This window comes from Panthera leo, chromosome A1, assembly GCF_018350215.1.
Source record: "Panthera leo isolate Ple1 chromosome A1, P.leo_Ple1_pat1.1, whole genome shotgun sequence".
Taxonomy (NCBI): domain Eukaryota; kingdom Metazoa; phylum Chordata; class Mammalia; order Carnivora; family Felidae; genus Panthera; species Panthera leo.
Window position 1 is genome coordinate 143647973 of NC_056679.1, and position 17925 is coordinate 143665897.

The window sequence follows — 17925 nt, forward strand, 5'->3', positions numbered from 1 at the left end:
AGAAATGAGAAGGGTAAAGTATGTCAATGGTGAGAATCCATTAAAAATACTTTATAAATGGGAAATGCTTAACATATGTACCATTGAAACCAAGTATCAAAACATTTATTGAGTAGTTACTGTATGCAAGACACAGTAACGCTCTAGGAGAATACAGAGATAAATAAGACATGAACTCTATCCTCAGGAATTTATAGTGCACAAAGGAAAGATACAACTAAGGGTAACAAGTCATATTATCATGAGTAAAGGCAGAGATATAAATGAAAATACTATAGAAGCACAAACCAGAAAGGATGCATTCTCTGTGTGATCAGTGGAGGCTGTCTCTTCAGCCTTCAGAGTAAAGAAAGTAATTCAACTTTCAGACTCAAGAAATAAGACCTCCCTGTTTTGAGGTTAAAATCTTAATCCATAAAGCTCAGAGTCCATATACTGCAACCGAGCATTTAAACTGTGAATGCCCTGAGTCTTGTTTGCAAGGTGGAGGGGGGTGGGCAGTGGATGCACATTTTTTTGTGGACACATAATATAATTACTCAGTTCAGCCTTCTCCCTTATTTCTGATGTTACATATGACAATTTCATTTGCATTAAAGAGAAATTAAATATCTCCTCTTAGCATTGCATTCAGACAGAATAGCATGCTAATGCATCTGATGAGAAAATCCTTACACACAGGTTTATCTGTGTCTATTTAATAGCAATCTTTTATTGTTGCAATTCCTCCTGAGAGTCTGTATTTGCTAGGTTGAATTTTAAAACCCTAGCGCAGCTGATTGCACAACCAGGCTGAATGTTGTTCCAGAGAACCACACAGAAAGCTGAAACCTTCAGGAATTATGCCTGGTATGGATAGTTGGCCCCTGTGCCTTTTTTGGCTGCTAAAGCGTGTTGTTCAGAGTTCATCAAAATCATAATTTCAGATTCCTACCAGGAAGCATATTATCTGCAAAGCATTCACATATGTGTGGGATAACTTGAATCACAGCTTTATAATGAGTATTCCAGACAATGTTTTCCCTTAAAAAGAAATATTATTTTTGAAAAGAAGGACATTAAAGAGGGCCTCATCTAGTGACAGTCATGTGAACTCAGGGGACCTGAACTTGGCATCCATTTGTATCCTTCATGTGTTTCCTAACTTGAAAGCCATGGTGTAAGTTCTATTAGGATCTTTTTGTTTGGGTGATTAAGAATCTGTAAAATGCCCCTGTCAACAAAGATGAAAGTTTTGTGATAAGTGATCAGAAAATATGGTCCTTTGTGGAAAAGGTAAACCAAACAGCCTTGACTATCTCTTTCCCCTCTGAACATCTATAATTTAGTTCCGTGTTCGGGTACAAAATCCTTGGGGAGGAAAAGCAAACACTGAGTAGAAGTCAGGAGTGTTGGTTTCTTACTTTGCCTCTAATTAACGATAAGACCTTAAGCCAATCATTTTACCTTTATTACTCAACTCATTCACTTATAAAGTAAGCGAGATACTGAAATACTATCATGCTATGTGTGATAAACATTTAATAATAGTTAACATTCTTGGAACACTTTCTACATGACAGAAACTGTTCTTTGTATCTGACATAACTCATTTGATCTTCATAATGACTCCATAAGGTAGGTAATGTTATGTTCTCCTGTTTCCAAGGAGAGAAATTAAGGCACAAAGATGTTCATGAACCTTCCCAAGTTCACCTAGCCAGTAAGTGACAGAAGTAGGATTTGAACCCAGGTAGTCTGGGCTCATACTCTTAACCACTGTGTCATACTGCTGGTAGCCTTCTAAGTAGTCCATTAAAAATCCTAGCTTCAGTCAAAATAAACCTATCAATGCCATGATAGTACTATCATTACCTGTTTTAATAATATTTTTTGGTATTAATCCATTAAATAATTTCCTTAAGCAATTTCTGTATGCCCAGCACATTGCTGGGCTATCAGGGAATAATAACTTATGTTCACGCTTTCATAGGGATAGTTGATAAAACAAGGCCTACATGTTTGAGGTAAGTAGAGGTGATTAGGAGTACCATTTTGTCCAGCAGACCACAAGTCCAATGTGATTTTAGACAAGAGACTTTAACATACTGCACTGCATGGAAAAGGCCTAGTGGAAGAAGTGGGACTTCAGCTGACCTGGCAGGAAGGATGGCTACATTGGATTTAGATTGGCACAGGGAAGAGATTCCACATGAGCTATGCTACCTTAGTCAAGGCATAGTGCTGGGAATGATTGTGGCAAAGAATCTTAAGTAAATGGATGCTGAATTTGATAACAAGACTGATCGGGATGTTGACTGACTAACTTAAGAACCAGAATTGGTGATGTTGGAAGGCATGGATATATGCAGTTTTGAGAAAGTAAAAAAGAAGAGTAAAAGTCTGAATACAATATTAACAGACACATGTAGTCATGGAGAGAAGGTGGGATGCTATCGTCTCATGGACACCGTAGGAGGAAGGGCTTTATGAACCTGTCAATTGTACTAATTGAAGGAAAATGTTATGGCAAATGAAGTGAGGAAATGAGGCTGAGTATTAATAGAAGAAAATCAACTGGCACCCTTGTGCTGAGCATTTTTCATTGAATAGGTTGTTAGAAATCAAATTGGAAGGGATTGTTGAAGAAAATGGTATTAGGAACAGGGGCAAGGAAAAGATCATAAGGCATGTGACAGATGAAGGAAAGAATGGGACAGGAGCAGATGACTCAAGATAAATGTTTTGGAGGAGATGACAAGGTGAATCTACATACATATGAAGACAAAATTGGCTACTAGTGAGGAAAAGCCTAAAGATGCCAGATAGAAAGATGCCTTGTATCCTATTCTTAGAGTTCTCAGAATTACCCTAAGAGTTGAGAGCCTGAGATCAGGAGTATGAGCAGTGCAGCTGGCACTGAAAATGAGAGAGGCTTTCTTTCTGACACCAAAGGAAGTTTCAAGGACAGCATGGGATCCTGAGTCAGCCCAAGCCAGTTACCTTCAAATTTCTGTCTTACATTAGAAAAAAATCAAAAAAGCATGAAAGAGAGATTGGGGCTTCAGAAAGAAGGACAACAATTTAGAGAATGTACTGGTGAGTTAATAAAAAGTGAATGGAAGCGTTGCTGGCAGTGGCAAAGGTCAAATTTAAATTAGTATGAAGGAGATAAATCAAGTGAGAGTCATGGACAGGCTAATAATTAGGCATCCTTTCAGTTATTATTTAAATATTCACCATTTTTCCAAAAACTGTAATGTTGGTAGCTAGAGAACATAACAGGATCAATTTAAATTTTAATCTTTCCATCTGTTAAAAGTCCTACATGGAAACCTAGGCTTTAGTACCACTTAGAGTTTGCTCCAGAGGATTGCACAGAGAAGAGAGAAAGGATCCTAGGAATTGTGTGAAGACGGAACTTATGGATTCAGTGGGGCTCAGCCATCTTTATGTCTTGCTAAGTTAGCACAGTTGTGTGGCTTCCTCCAGCGGTACTTTGTGGCCCAGAAGTTTAAATAGGGGGCCAGCTTCATTTATTCATTTAGTATCAAGGCTATCAGGCAGTGGTATGTATTGTAAGGGATTAATTTTGTTTCTCCAGCATAGTGAACCTGATGTCTGTGTTTTGTATGAAAAAGAATTAGATAAAACAAAAATAGTAGTGTTATCTGACATAGCAATCAAACAGGAAAATTATATTTTAAAAGTGAAGATGGTGAAGAGTCTTAAAAGGAAATAAGGTGTTTATGCCTCCTCAAAGTGGTAAAGAACTATATACCAGTAGATTGTGACAAGTTATATGTGTATATTGTAATGCCTAGAGCAACCACTAAGAAAAGAATACAAAGAGATATACTCAAAAACACTGAATAAATCTAAATAGAATTCTAAGAAATGTTAAGACAAAAAGCTACACACATGTTCGTTAGCAGCTTCACTCATGATTGCAAAAAACTAGAAACAGCTCAAATGTCCTTCAGTAGGTAAATAGTTAAACAAAGTAGCTCATCCTTACTCAACAGTAAAGAGGAAGGAACTACTGATACACACACAACAACTTAGATGAATCCAGAAACAATTATTCTGAGCGAAGAAAAAAAAAAACAACTTCACAATGTTTCATAGTGTATGATTTCAACAGATTGGTGGCTATCAGAGGTTGGGGATGGGGGTGATGGGCTGGGTGAGTCCACAAAGGGATAGCTCAAGAGCCTTGTAGTAATGAAGTGATTTTGTATCTCAGTTGTGGTGGTTACTCAAATCTGCACATGATAAAACTACATAGAACTATATACACATAGGCACATGCAAATGAGTGTGTAAAACTAGTGAAATCTGAAAAGGCTCCACAGGTTGTACCAATGTTAATTTCCTGGTTTTCTGTTGTATTATATGCAAGATGTTGTCATTGGGGAAAACAGTATGAAGGGTGTACAGAAGCTCCCTTTACATTTGTTTTGCAACTTCCTATGAATCTATACTTATTTGAAAATAAAAAGATTTTTTTAAAGAATTATGGGCCTCTGGGTGGCTCAGTCGGTTGAGCGTCCGACTTCGGCTCAGGTCATGATCTCACAGTTCGTGGGTTCAAGCCCCACATTGGGCTCTGTGCTGACAGCTCAGAGCCTGGAGCCTGCTTCAGATTCTGTGTCTCCCTGCCTCTGCCCATTCCCCACTTGCTCTCTCTCTCTCTCTCTCTCTCTCTCTCTTTCAAAAATAAATAAACATTAAAAAAATTTTAAAAAGAGTTATGATGTAATAGTGTGTGATGCAAAAAAAAAAAAAAAATTTCGTATATAAAATGTCCAGAATCCTCAACCAGATGGCAACTAAAAATGTAGACTATCTGCCTTCATGGACCTTTGTACTTAGGACATCCTTTCATCAACAGAGCCATGCCATTTATATGTTTTCCCAGAAGAGGTGTTGAGCTACGTTCAGCCAACCCCACAGCTCTCCATAATCAATAATGATGAATAAGGATGGACAACTGGGATTAAGGAGCTCTGCAGGACACAATCTTAGCACCAGATAAACTTCCCTGTACCACTGGGGTTCAGTCAACCTTGGAACTTCTGTATGACCTACAAATAATCCAGCTACTTCTATTTTGGCTAAAGATATAGTTTTGAGTTTTCTTTAAGAAAAGAAAAGTGATGCATAAAGTTGCATAGATTCAGTTCACTGATATAAAGGAATTATATATTAAATACAATATATAATATATGTATAAAGGAATTTATATACATACATACATAAACTTATATATGTGCATATAAATATACATACATTATATGTTATATATGATTATATCAATATAATTGTTATAACAATAAAATTATATTTAATATAGTGTATATTCACTATAATTATTGTATTAATTGATAACTTAAGTATTAATTATTATATTAGATATAATAATTATATTACTTAGAATCATATACATGTAATTTTATATGTACATAAATTCCTTTATGTTTCTTCTATTGAATTAGCTCATTTTACAAGGGGGAAAATCATTAAATTCACATGCCTCATTTTTTATGGTAGTTATTAAAAAGCTATAAAGTACCATCTTTGTAAATATTTAAAAATGAGTATATAAAATAATCCTAGTTATTTCCAGAACTTAAGTCATTCATGATATTGTTAAGTTTTTAGGGAGCTGCATTACTTTCCCAGATTAATAGGCTACCATTAACAGTGAAAGACAAAAAAAAAAATCCTACCTTGTGAAATCTTGAGATCTGGATAAGTAGTCATTCATTTGAGGGATTCTTTGCTTTATACATTAAGTTGTTTTAAATAGCAAAACCCAGTAGCATTTTTAAATAGCTCATAAATACAAATTCTGTCTATACACAATCATATCAGTTGTGTAAAATAACACATATCTGGTCTGATACCCTACTTCATGGAACCTCCTCTTGAAATAACCATTACTTACATAAATGTTTTAAATGTTATCTTAGCACGCTAAAAGGAACTAGTGTATATTCTGAGTAATGGAAGTGATTTAGGATGAGGAAAGAACAGAATCCAACACATTTGAAATGATGTCACAGGACAGTTTTATGTGTGTGTACTGTTTACAGCTCTTGAAATCCTTTTGTTCTCCATATTCATCAAAGGTCTGAGGCAACAACATTAAAACCAAGCCAAAAGGTATACTGAGTAGGTATATAAAAGAATGGAATGTATGTTGACTATTTGACAATATGTCTCTGTGTAAATACTTGTGAATTATTATTAACTTGTATTATTGTATCTACTCACACCCTATGGTTGCCTGCACATCAAGCTGCACTGACTTGCGACTTCAAATGCAGGGGCTAAGTCTTATATCCTCCACAGCCAACAAGCATATCATAGATGTTCATAGTTGATGGCGTTCCCCTAAAGGGAAGGGAAGGACACCAAACACGTTCAACTATTTTTTTTAATGTTTATTTATTTTTGAGAGAGAGACAGAGCATGAGCAGGGGAGGGGCAGAGAGAGAGGGAAACACAGAATCTGAAGCAGGCTCCAGGCTCTGAGCTGTCAGCACAGAGCCCGATGCGGGGCTCGAACCCTCAAGCCAGGAGATCATGACCTGAGCTGAAGTCAGGCGCTTAACTGACTGAGCCACCCAGGTGCCACATGTTCAACTATTAAAAGAGTGAATCTTGGGGTGCCTGGGTGGCTCAGTCAGTAAAGGTCTGACTTAGACGCAGGTCATGATCTCGTGGTTCATGGGTTCAAGCCCCACATCCGGCTCTGCGCTGACAGCTCAGAACCTGAGGCCTGCTTTGGATTCTATCTCTCCTTCCCTCTGTCTCTCTCTCTGCCCCTTCCCCACTTGCTCGTTCTCTCTCTCTCTCTCTCTTTCTTGTTTTCTCTCTCTCTCAAAAATAAGTAAACTTTAAAAAGAAGAAAGAAAACTTAAGCCTAGTTAACAAATCAAACAAACAAAAAAGAGCAAATCTTTTAAAAGAGCAAAAATTGCTTCCTCAATTTCCAAAGTCTCAGACTCACCCATTCCATCCCATCACAGTGTCTGCCCCTTCTTACAGTGGTTTCCTCTGAGGGCTGTGTTCTATCTTTCCATTGCATCTTTTCTCCACTTCTGGAACCTTTTCTCCTTTTGCTGTCTCCTGTCTCTACAAGGCATATCCATCCATTAGCTTCCCGATACTTTATGCTTTCTATTACTGCCACCACAGTCTTCCACTCTGCACATCTGAATTCATCATGTGAATGAGACAATAAGACTATTCTGTGAATAAATACAATTAATGTGCTTTTCCTCCTCTTTGTTGGAGTAGATAATTAAGTGACCTTGAACTCTCATGCAAATCATGTTAGTCATGCAAGACTAACTAAATGCTGGAAACCAACAGGATAAAGGAAAGTGAGCAAAGCAAGTCCAGAGGATATTCTCTTGGGTGTATTTTCCAGTGTGGAACAGTGACTCAGTATGAATATTCAGGGCAGTGCTTCCAAGAACATGTATGTGTGTGCAGTGGGGGAAGTGTTACAAGGCAGGAATTGTGGTAGAAGCTTCCTCAGGCAAAAGAAATATTCTCAAGCGGGTCTCTACTTTGGAGAAAAAAATCTCTCTGATCTTTTTATGTGTAGAGGTATTCATTATGTATGTGGGCCTGTTTTTAAAATACTGTATTTTTAAATTCATTCTTCTTTAAAATAATTTGTACTTGGAGATATGGCCAACAGTTTATAAAAATTAAAAGAGACCAGTTGACTCTCAATTAAACTGCTCATCCGATCCATAAGTATCCTCCCTCTATTTGGATTTCAAAAGACAAATGGTGTCTTCAAATTGGCAAATATAGTTGCAATTCCGTTGAACATATTTTTCCATGAAAAATGTTATGAGTACAAAAACAACATGTTAGAGGTGACTGTCAATACATATTTTCCTTGCAAGTACTCTATATTTGTTTCTGTATTTTAGGAAAACCTTAAGAGAAGGTTGAGTAACAGAATTAGCAGTAGCATTCTTGAATCTTTCCTCACAATAACCCTAGGGATAGTATTATACTCATTTTATAGATATATCCCTTTCAATCCAACAAACATCTATTGAGTTTACTAAATGCCAGCACAGGTAATGCCAAGGTAAATAAGATGTAGTTCTTGTTACTGAGTGGCTTACATTGGAGAAGATAAGCATATAACATGCATTCTGTGCAGCTTGTGCTCATTGGGATAAATTCAAGGTATTATGGGACTATAGGGAAAGGATAATTCACCCATCTGCAGAGGGCTTGGAGATGAAGTGGGATCAGACAAGTACTCTTGGAGGCAGTTGGCCAGGAAGGAGTTCCCAGCAGAGACAGTAGCTCCAATGGAGTATAACCTACTGAATGAAAGAAGATATTTTCAAATGACACATCTGATACAGGGTTAGTAGCCAAAATATATAAATAACTTATACAAGTCAACACCCAAAAAACAAATAATCCAATTAAAAATGGGCAGAAGACATGAACAGACATTTCTCCAAAGAAGACAGCCAACAGACACATGAAAAGATGCTCAATATCACTCATCATCAGGGAAATGCAAATCAAAACTACAATGAGTTGTCACCTGTTATGACCTGTCAAGGCTAAAATAAAAAACACAAGAAAAAAGTATTGGTGAGAAATAGGAACCCTCATGTACTGTTGCTAGGAATGTAAACTGGTGCAGTCACTGTGGAAAACAGTATGGAGGTTCCTCACAAAACTAACAATCGAACTACCCTATGATCCAGTAATCACACTACTGAGTACTTACCCAAAGAATAAGAAAACACTAACCCAAAGAGATATATGCACCCCTAAGTGTATTGCAGCATTATTTACAATAACCAAATTGTTGAAACAATCTAAGTGTACATCGATAGATAAATGGATAAAGGAGATTATATATATCATATATATATGATATATACAGATATTATGTCTATAAAGCATTACAATGGAATATTCTTCAGCCATAAAAAAAAAGAATTAAATCTTGCCATTTGTAGCAACATGGGTGGAGCAGAGTATTATGCTAAGTGAAATAAGGCAGTCAGAGAAAGACAAATACCATATGAGCTCACTCATATGTGGAATTTAAGAAACAAGACAAACGAACAAAGGAAGAAAAAAAGAGACAAACCAAAAAACAGACTTTTAACCATAGAGAACAAACAAAGAAGATGTAAGGGGGGTGGGAGGGTGAAATAGGTAAAGCGGATTAAGAATATACTTCTCCTGGGGTGCCTGGGTGGCTCAGTTGGTTAAGCATCCACTCGGCTCGGGTCATGATCTTACAGGTGGTGGGTTTGAGCCCCATGTCAGGCTCTGTGCTGACAGCTCAGAGCCTGGAGCCTGCTTCGGATTCTGTGACTCCCTCTCTCTCTGCCCCTCCCCTGCTCATGCTCTGTCTCTATTTCTCTCAAAAATAAATAAACATAAAAAATTTTAAAAAAGAGAGTACACCTCTCTTGTTAAGCACTGAATTATATATGGAATTGTTGGATCACTATATTGTACATCTGAAATGAATATAACACTGTATATTAACTATACTGGAATTAAAATTTTTTAAAAAGACATGGAGTAGAGAAATACTGTGTTGTCGTCTGAGAACTATGTATAATTCAACTTTTCAGGAGGGTGAAGTGAGCAGTAGATAATGATGAGAAGTAAGACTACAGACATAATCAGAAGCCTATGTAGCCACACCAGCCACACTAAGGAATTTGGACTTGGAGGCACCTGGGGTAAATATCTTGTCCTGAAAAGTGATTCCATGAAGATTTTTACCCTGTTCTATTTGTCCCCCAAGCCTGTGCTTTTTACATTATTACATATTTACTCCACAAACAATCTTAAAGTTCAGTATTTGCCAAAGATATAAATAAATCGTCTTGTAAGTCGGAAAAAAATAATATTAACTTGGAAAATACTTGAATAGCATTACTTGGAAAATGTGTGTTATAATCCTGCTTTCAATATTTTTTGAACTTTGAATCTATTCATTAGACATCTTACCCTCTGCTATTTTAATTTATTTTTTACACCCTGCTTTTTTATACCATACCATGCACTATGTTGTCGTTAGTATTAAAATAGCAAACTGACCAGCATCTAATATTGGGCTTATACTTGGTCGGTGCTCCAAAACAGTCACTCTACTTTTTGAGAATCCAGCCACCGCCTTCAGTAGCTACCTGACATGGATCTGAGACCAGACCTTCACATCAAGGGCATTTCTACCAAGGCACATCTGCTGGGCCTGATGGGAGCAGAGGTCTCTCCCAGGCTTGACTTAGGGGACTGACATCCCCTTGCTGGAGGTCAAGGAAAACCCAGTTACTAAGAATGACTCTGCTGCCCCTAAACCATTAGCATTTCCCAAAGAGGAACAGAAGCACAAAGACCATGCCCTCTGTCATATTTAACAGTCATACTGCCTCAGGAGGGCTGGGAAGAACCCTCTGGATGACCTCACGCTCCATCCTAACATGAATGGTCTTCATCCTTTCCCACCAAACCATTTAAATAGAGAGGGTGCAGACAAAGTCAACTGTAATCAATTGGTGCAGAGCAGAGAGCAGAGAGAGAACATTTTATATTCAAGAATAAATTGTCCAAGCAGGAAATGTCATTGGGGTGAGTCCTGTAATGAGACAGGAGAGAAACATAAACAGTTGAGGAAACTCCAGGAAAGAAAAAGGAAAGCTCGAGAACTAGATGAAAGAGCATTAAGATTCTACGTCTTCAGAAAAAGACTTCTGAACAAAATTGCATCAATGGTGCTGGAAAGCCGACCTAGGACATACCCCCACCACAGGAGGTGGGTCAAGGAACTATTATTGCAATGAAAGCTCATGTGACAAACTTTGCTTCCTCTTTCTCTTCAAAATTTTTGATTAAATGCCCTGATTCTCATCATAAGAACAAAGAATGTAAGTGTTTTCCAGTAAGAACAAGGTCGTCGGTTTAAACTTCCATATGATAGTCTGTTACAGATGAAGGCACATTCAATATTGTGTTTAACTCCGGGGTTGGAGAGTGGAGGGTGGTTATTAGCAGGAGAGGGAGATGGACGGGGTGTCAGTAATTTGCAGTAACGAACTTAGCTGACGGTGGGAATGAATGTTTTATAACCCTGTATATACCTGAAGGATTTTATATACATTTAAAAAGTGGATTGGAGATTCAGGCAATAGTTAGAGAAAGGAGAGAGGGGGCAAGAAAGAGATCAGAAGGGCAGGCATGAGACAAAGAGCAGAAATAAGAGAGATAGAAAAAAGACGAGAAGGGATGGTTTTGAACCTACAAGAGTTTTTTGACTCAGTGCTGTTTGCTAGTGGTTTGCCTTATCAACCATTGCCCTGATTGAGTAAGCTCTCTGTCTCTCACCACACGAAGCTCAAGCAGAGGCTGAAGCCCGTGGCATTGTGATCTTTACAACCCAGACAAAAAAAGCAGTTCTTCCGAAGGAAAGAAGAGAAAAGAAAAAGAGGGGGAAAAGGACAGCAAATGCAGTTATTTCAAGAAGAAAAGAAAAAACAATCAACACATATATATATGAATGAACCTAAAGCCACTCTAAACTACTCCCTTTTGAGGACAGAAGCAGATACCCCAGCCAAGTTCAAAATGAAATCCCATATCCCTCCAGACCCTTTTCTTGCCTTACTGTGTAATTTATATGCAAGTTGTCTGCATAGTTAATCTTTTGTAGCATCTGGTATTTATCATCAGAAACAGATTTAGGGGAGATTCTGGAGAAGCTCTTTGTATATTGTGGGTTTTTAACATTTCTCTACAAGTCTATTTCTTTAAAAGTTAGAAGTGCAGCTGAGTACAGGGAAATATGTAATACAAAGGAGGGGGGCACATTACCAGGGAGGTGAAGATAAAACAGAACTAAATTTTTTTAGTGTTTATTTATTTTTGAGTGGGGGAGGGACAGAGAGAATCTGAAGCGGGCTCTGCACTGACAGCACAGAGCCCGACGTGGGGCTCAAACTCACAAACTGCGAGATCATGACCTGAGTGGGAATTCAGATGCTTAACTGACTGAGCCACCCAGACGCCCAAAAGGGAACTAAATTTTACAGCTAAAGGGACTTTGAAAGTCTTCCAGTTTGGCTCCCTGATTTTTTACAAGCTACAATGGCTGAGCTAATACTAGAAGCTAGGTTTTCTGAAATGTCATTCGGGTTTGCCTCAAGGTTTTATTTTCTCCCCAAATGGAGAAAATGGAAAGGTTTTATTAGATTATTCATTTAGAGTGATGACTAAAATGTGTAAAATGATATTGTTCAACTTCTGTAAGTGGGATCAGCATTGCATTCGACCGGCCTGAGAGAGTCAGGACTCTATGCCTTCTGGGAAGGTGCTTTTCAGTATTGGTGACGGAGAATATCTCTCAGTGTTCGTTCTCAAGATGCAGGTCTGAGATCTTGCCAGACCCATCACACAGGCTAGATCTTTGCAGGACATCAGTTGGACCCATCTTCCTTCTCACGTACTACAGTCGTCCCTTCTCTGTGGCCTGTAGATTTTATTTAGAATTTCAGAAAAATCTAGAAATAAACAAATAGATGAAAGTTCAGAGAAGCGTTTGCCCATTGGAGCAAAGATTCAACTTTTAGCACTCTTCAACTGTGGTGAATGAAAAAATAAAAAATAAATACCAATTTAAAATTAGAATAATAATTAGAGAGCAGAAAAAGACAGCAATTAGACAGAGTTCATGTGGGAAAGTCACAGTCCATATATTTTGGAACAAGGTAGGCTTTCCATGTTCTGTTTCTTAGCTCCTTTTGTGTATATTTATTTTAGAAAATCCAGAAAGTATTGTAAATGTCTTCACTTTCACTGTAATATTCTCCAGCTTTCCCTTTATTGGCAAACATAAATGGATCATGGTTTTCTCAAAGTTTAGGGGCTTGTACTTCCATGTGTAAAAAAAATCAGTGTAGTTAAAGGTTAATTTAATGAGTAAATTTGCAGTTATCTGAATTAACTATCGTTTATAATTTAATTTACCAGGCATGACAATTTTGATTAAATTAAGTCACTCCTAATATATTTTAATAGACCTGAACCACGAAGTACCTTACACTCTGTATGGAGACAGCTTGGCCTAGAGAGACGAACAGTATATGTGAATTCTAGAGAGTTGGGGTTGACCACACGTTGACCTGAGTTCTTCACTTTACTTCTCTGAGTTCTAGAATCCTAATTTGTGTAGAAGGGCACCAATCGCCCTTCTGCCTGGCTGGTGGGCTGTTGTAAGAATCCAGAGAGATAGTGCAGTTAGAGATGTTTATAACCTAGAACACCGTGCATACCATATATGTTCTGTTTGTGGCATTGTTATTAAAATAAAAGGTTTTGTATGCATTATCATTTTCCTGAAAAGCAATAGTTTTCAGAAAAGGAATTGGGGAAACTTTTTTTCCTTGTAGCTATAAAATATCAAGAGGTTTCATTTCCCCACGTGAGTCAATTCTACTCTGCTCTAGTTCTTTCTGGAGTGACACCTCTTCCCTCCAGATTCTCTTGCCACTCACAGTCAGATTGGACACCACTCTCCTCACTGGACCTCAACATCGCCCTGCTGGCAGAGGCCACAGGAGTGCATTTCTTCTCCCATGGCGCTTGCATTCCAGAATACGAGAGCCAAAGACATCGGGGTACCAGAAGGATCAGATAGGGGGGTGAGTAGTTGATGCCCAGTGAATAGGATAATGCCCATGAGGTATTTATCCTCTTCCATAACTTCATAGCCCAATGCGACTAGATACTAACAGGGAGAAATTAAGCTTATTTTTTCTTAGGAATTTCACAGGCATATGAAAGAACATGGTTAAAAAGGACTAAGTTAATTTAACGCTAGTCATTTTTTTCAAACTTTCTGGTATTTAGTGTCAGTTCCTACTTGTCCCAGCTATGCCCGCCTGTAGGTGTGTGGGCCTTAAAAGGACAGTCTTCATGTTGCTCTGAGTGAACAAAAGCAAAGTTGAGTGCAGGGACATCCTGTGCCTCCTAAAATTAGTCTGTACCATCAAGCCAGGTGAGTAGTGTTCAAGGTCAGTCACCCCACCCCCGAGAATCAGGCATCCTTCTTCCATGCCCCATCTGCAGGACTCGCCTGTTACCCAGATCCTTGTTCTTGATCAGGTTCTACCTCAACACTGGAATCCTGCCAACTGACACAGCTCTTGGGCTCCATTTGCTTCAGGGACCCAACTTGTCTGTGCATCAAACAGAAGCCCAAGAGTAGATGGGAGACCCAGAGTGAGCTAGTAACAGGATCTCATCCAGAATGCAGGTCTTCCGGTACCAGCCCTGGGCCCATTCACATATCACATATTTTTATGAAAGACACATATCATTTTGGGTCTTACTGTCACTTTTCTTCTGGTGATGTGGATGGTATGTTGCGTTTCATCTGAGATTATCAGTATCAGTTATTCTTCTCAAATGGTAAATACTTAGTTTTATTTTGAGAGTGAAGAAAGCCATAGATGTCCCTGCAAGAAAAGAAGGTATAAGACCCTGATCTGTGTATTTTGGGTATGATCTTATTACAAACTGAACCCATGTCCAGAATAAATGTGGACCATTCTCAGCAGAGCTTAGGAGCATTAAAACATTTATTATCACATCACAGCAACGCTAATAAAAATCAGATTGGTATGATTTTCAGAGAAGAAACTAAAGATACACTCAAGCTGTGTTCATAGTAATAGAGTCTTTGTGAAAGATAATTAGCTTGTTTATGTACTGTATTAACAACAAAAAATTTTTTACAGACCAGTGAGCATCTCCTAACTAAAATCAGTGATTTATATTAAGACATAAAAATGGTTCTACCAGTGAAAAAACTAAAGCACATGTCTCCGTCTGCGGTAGAGTTGCCAGGTAAAATACAAGATGCCCAGTTAAATGTGAATTTAATATGAATAACAAATAGTTTTTATACTAGTAAAAACTTTAAATTTAACTCAGCTTCCCATATTTTTGATAAATATGGACACTATAATTTAAGGGGCAAATTTTGTTTCCAGCTAGTGGTCCTGTATAAAACCAAAGGATATGATGGCACACTCATTTGGAAAATATTTAAATACAATTTCAAATCTTACTGAGGCAGGGTTTCTTGGCATTGTCACTACTGACCATTTAGGCTGGATAATTCTTTGTGAGGGGCTACTCTGCGCATTGTAGGGTGTTTAACAGCATCTGTGGCCTCTACCCACTAGGTGCCAATAGCATTCCCTAGTTGTGACAGCCAGAAATGTGTCCAGACATTGCTAAATATCCCCTGGGACACAACATAATCTCTGGCTGAGGACCACTGTTCTGAGGGAAGAAGCTTATTTATAAGTAAATATGGTGCATGTATTTTTTTGGTAGAAAACTAGTCTGTCCTTGTCTGGAAGGAAGAAGGGAAACCCCATATTTTATACAGTTTTCATTTTAAAGCATCTTGAGAGAGACACCAATGGAGAACTGATGGAAAGTGGTTGAGAAGCTGAAGAGCTGGTAGACAGGATTGTTTTGCAATCCGAGGCTCTGTGAGAGAAGCTTCTGCTTCCTCTTTGAGATAAAAAAGGCAGTAGAAAGGACTTAAGTGAAGGCTCGTGTTCCCAACATAGCCTCCATCCAGGCTCTGAAAGAACAGTTAGTACAGAGTCTGCTGATTTTTGGAAAAGGAGTGTTGTATTTGGATAGCAATAATTGAAATTCCAACCTAGACCACCTAGCTGAATAATCATGTGTGTGTCCAAAAGACCCAAATTGCCAGGAGATGTGTTGAGAACCAGAGTGGGGAAAACTGTTTACTGTTTGATCTCCAGAAAACAATTTGACAGGAAATTTTACTATGGTGTTGTTGCTTCTGTTTTCCCCAAGAAAACATATGAATTTAGTTTATTGTCTAAACCAAGAAAGTAATGTGGTTACACATATTATGGAGGCATTTTTTAAAGAATTAACCTTTCAATCCTTTGTGGCTCTAATTACTGTTCTTTGGTCGTACATAGAGAGTCACTAATCATTCATTCCTCCAAAGAATTTACAGCATAATCCTATTTTCCACTCAAGTTCTACATGATTGCCAGATTGGAGTGAAAAATCAAATCAACTTCCAATGAAGAGAGACTCAAAAGAACAGTGGTTCAAACAAAATTCCAAAGAGAATACATGAGCTTCTTATTCTGCCTTTATTAATTTGAAATCTACAATTTTGTATTTTGTGAGGGTAGTGCAAAAAATATTCTTTTAATTGAGTCATTCTAACAAAATTTAGGGGACAAATATCCCCACTAATATTCTTTTTTAAAGTTAGGTCAAGGCAATTCTGCTCTAAGGGTGAAGCACTTAAGTTCTGGTCTGAAGTTCTTTGTTTAGACACACAATATACACAATGCAGCAGAGACCCATCGCCCTTGAGATAAAGTCTTGAATCCGTACTGCACTCTGCAGGGTCCTGACGTATCTGGCTGGAGTTGATCACACTTTCTCTAGCTCCTAGCATATAGGCTAAGCTGCTCCAACATAGAGACCCCAAAGTGAATTTGCTCAAAAAAGATCAAAGTTGGTTATTCTCTCACAAAACAGTTTAGAATGATGCAGGTGTTCAAAGGCCCGGGATTCATGTGGAGCTCGACTCATGAGGTGATCTAGTGACCAGGTACTCTATCTTGTTGCTCCTCACCTATATGGTCAAAGCTCACTCACCAGACCCTCTTTGTGCTCCAGTCTGAAGAAATATGGGCAGAATGGCAGGCGAAAAAGCTTTCTTTTAAAGATGTGTTGCAGGTGGGTTTCCTAGGAAACAGATTCTGAGGCGGGGATCAGCATGCAGGAGGTTTGTTAGGGAGTGCTCCTGAGATCAACAGCTGTAGGGGGAGAGGAAGGAAGCAGAACTGTGCAGGGGAGAAGCTATGCTGCAGGACAGGCATGACAAGGCCTCAAGTGACCCTCTCGAGAGCCCTGAAGCTAACATGGCCCTTCAGAAGGGGGATGGAGAGTTGGGCCTTTATATCCCTTGACCAGTGATAAGCTGTGAGCGGCTCCAGGCCGGGGACGTTGCCTGGGATGAGATGGCTCTTTTTAGCTCAGGCGATTTTCAAAGAGGGCTGTTGGCCAACAGCTATCTGGATGGCTACATGGCAGCACAGCACAGCAGCCAGGACGTGATGTGACCTGGAAGTTGCACGAACCTCTTCTACTTACATCCATTATCTGGAATGTCTCGAATGACCTAGAATGACCACCACAGTTGCAAAAGAGACTGAGAAATATAGACTTTAGCTAAAAGGCATGTGCCTATCTATGAACTAAAAGGAAGAAGGGGAGAATGGGTATTGGGGAACGATCACAAGAGGGAAGATAATCATTGCTTGAGTTTGTTCCACTTATTGACTTTTTTAGATCAAAAGCTATTTCATTGAGGAAGCCACCTGCAAAGCACCGAGGCAGAAAGAAAGCTAAAATTGGGGCAAGAACAACAGAGGTTCCTTATATCTAGTGATGTCCCTTGACTAGTGATGACTACACCAAACTTAGCTAGATTTTGGAATGAGCCAGGGACTGATTCCCCAGAACTCTGCAGGAAGAGGTTCCTAGGGGCACAATTCCAATCTCCTTCCCCAAAGCACAAGCTACAAGGAGAACTAAATAAAGCAGTATCTCCATGAAGGGCCTTACTTTGGGCTCTATCTATATCCATCTATGGGATGAGGGGCTTTTCTAAGACCTGCTGCATGTCAGAACAAGTCACTTAATATAGAGGGTAAAGTGTACTAAAATATGATTCTGATTCTGCAGAGAATACAGTAACTGTACTGACCCAAATCAAACACACATCAGATAGCACTGAAATACTTTATCACTTTCTGTTAAAGGTACTTGGATTTCAGCATAATAATTGTGTGT